We start from the raw sequence: 3,037 nt of genomic DNA, 5'->3' as shown, positions 1-3,037 counted from the left end.
TGAGACCCCATTTAAGACGCTTTTAATGTATGATTGAATTCCTTAATAATACATGTACATGTAGCATCTACAATCAAATATGGTTATATTTAATGAATAAATGTGTTATTGTAAATATCTGACTAGCATTATGGTCCTGTACGTATATGGTTGATCTTCTTTCAAATATTCGCTTCTACGATCGAGAAAAAAAATAAAACGGCACGGCATTGAACCCATTAACAAATGCATTTAATATTTTTTTAGTATTTTATTGGTATTGACCGAGTAGTTCCGATTGATCAACCCACCGAAAATTATGTCTTTGCAATAAATAACGGCCATGCATCGTGTTGGCAAAAACAAACATGACAAATGTAGGCTTGTCCCCAGCACTGACATTCTTCATTATCCGTGAAATGCTTAATTTCGCCATAATTTCACGAAATGACGAAATGTCGGTGGACATGTAGATACTTTTGTCGTACGATTAAATAATACATTGTATTACTTTGAAGTTCACCGGCAGATCCAGGATGGTTTCGAGAGATCGGATACCCCATTATATTGGAAAATGTTGTAACATTGATTACGTGCAAATCTGGGCAAAATGGAGAAAGAACAGACTGGATCCCTTTTTTTTCTGGAATCCACCCCCTTTTCCTTGTTCAAAATATCCGGATCCATCCCTGCTTAGTCACTGTACTTGCAGTTAATTACATTGCGTCGGAAAATTTACAAATTGAAGCTATTCATACATATGACGAAGGATTCAAAGGGGTCTTTGTGATTAAAAATGCTCCGAGAAGTCAGGATTTGTTTTGATTTAAGTAATTTTGATTTTCTACATATGTATATTAATGTATATTGTTCTCAAAACGAAAAGAGATATTTTTTGTACAGCTTACATTTCTCAATTGACTACTTCATTCGCTTAACTACTGGTAAGAGAAGTGTATTCTCTATTCACAAAAAATAACGCTAAGGTCCACAGCTCTTTCAAAGGACAACAAAACTTCCAATTCTTCAAGTTTGTAAATTGCATATACAATTACAGACGGCATTATTTTGTAAGGCATGCTTTGATCAATGACCAATTTATCTGAATAATTTAACACACCTCAATGACCTCCCGTGCTTAGGGGACCCCTGCCCAAATTTTTTCCAGAGGTACTAAAGCACTTTGAAGGCATTTCCAACATTTAACAGTACCTTATGTACTCCTTTGAACTTACAACATACATCAATATATGCTCTCTTTTTCAGGATTTTTTTGTCAAACATGGTAACAAAGAATGACACCTTTATTTACTTAGTTACTAGGGTATGATTTGTCAGGTGAGCGATTCAAGCTCTTTGAAAGCATCTTGTCGCCTCAAAGTTGGGTTTTGTCAGGCTTGTTGTACATTGTACTTAGTCTTTTTTTAGCGATATATTGTATGATATTGAACGTTCAAATCATAACATTAATATTGGAATTAGTTGTATTAATATTGTCAGCTGGATCCAGCCTTGCAGTTGATATATCATGCATCGGTAACAACCCGGCTACTGTCCAACGTATGCATACTGGATGTCTGCTTCGATTGTTCATGCATCGGTAACAACCCGGCTACTGCCCGACGCATGCATACTGGATGTCTGCTTCGATTGTTCATGCATCGGTAACAACCCGGCTACTGTCCGACGCATGCATACTGGATATCTGCTTCGATTGTTCATGCATCGGTAACAACCCGGCTACTGCCCGACGCATGCATACTGGATGTCTGCTTCGATTGTTCATGCATCGGTAACAACCCGGCTACTGTCCAACGCATGCATACTGGATGTCTGCTTCGATTGTTCATGCATCGGTAACAACCCGGCTACTGCCCGACGCATGCATGCTGGATGTCTGCTTCGATTGTTCATGCATCGGTAACAACCCGGCTACTGGATGTCTGCTTCTATTGTTCCAGACGTTTTCGATTCAGTGCAAACAAATCGTTTACAAAATGTTTCTTTAAATATGAGATCTGATAGTTCCAGTAGACTGCCTATGGAAGAGTAATCAAAGGAACCAAAGTTATAGCGGTAATCAAAAGAATGTAATCCAGGGACAAAGACCAGACATGGAAAACAGACATGCACAACAAAGAATACAAAGTAACTAATATCATACATACAAAGTAACAAAGACAAATGAGCAACTAGGACTCAACTTAAAACTGGAAGCATAGAGCAGGTGCACCGGTAGGGTAAGCGTCCTTTGCTTTTCTAGAAACACACTACGAGTTGCTCATAAAAAGTCAAGAAAATAGGTGGGTACATTGTTCCTCTGATTGATAGTCAAATTCATTTAGGTATATTTATATATACTGAACTAAACTCTCGTTTCGAATCATATGACAGAACGTGAAGGTAGAAACTATTACTATGCTATTTAAGGACTTTCATCCGATGGTTCCTATCAAAATTTTAGTATGATCAAATTAATATTCTGTTATCTTACCGTCTTAACTTTATTTTTGGAATGATTTGAAAACTAAAGATTTGTGGAGGATGAATGTGTTATAACACATAAGTGCCAAAGACATGAAGAATTAAGACACTATACAATTAAAATGCGATACTCGTTCTGATATTGGTGAAAGCATTCTTGGACTTAAAGCTTCATTCCAGCATAAGTCAGGTAGATAAAAGAAAGGTGTTCTGCCCTGTTCTGTTTATACTATTTATAATAGTACATATTTTTTTTTGCAAGACGGTTCTCCTTTTTAAACCAACCGTCAAGAAAGCAATTAGGATTAATTTTATATCCAATATCATTGATATACCGTTACAGACTGTAAGGTTTTCTCACGATCTTTATAAGCGATGGACATTACCCATCTTAACACGTTAAGAAGAGAATCGTGTACAATTCAAATTGACATTTGGAAAAGATAGTATAAACAACTAATTATCATTTGCTGAATTCTGGTCTGAAGTAAAATTCGTACCTCGTATTTATAACTAAATAGGTATGTGAGATTTCTGAACTATCAGAGAAATACATTCAATGTATTGGTCAATT

The sequence above is a fragment of the Perna viridis genome, chromosome 11 (assembly GCF_037379345.1).
Source record: "Perna viridis isolate PV_CMFRI_1.1 ecotype Kerala chromosome 11, ASM3737934v1, whole genome shotgun sequence".
Taxonomy (NCBI): Eukaryota; Metazoa; Mollusca; class Bivalvia; order Mytilida; family Mytilidae; genus Perna; species Perna viridis.
This window is presented reverse-complemented; position numbering follows the sequence as displayed.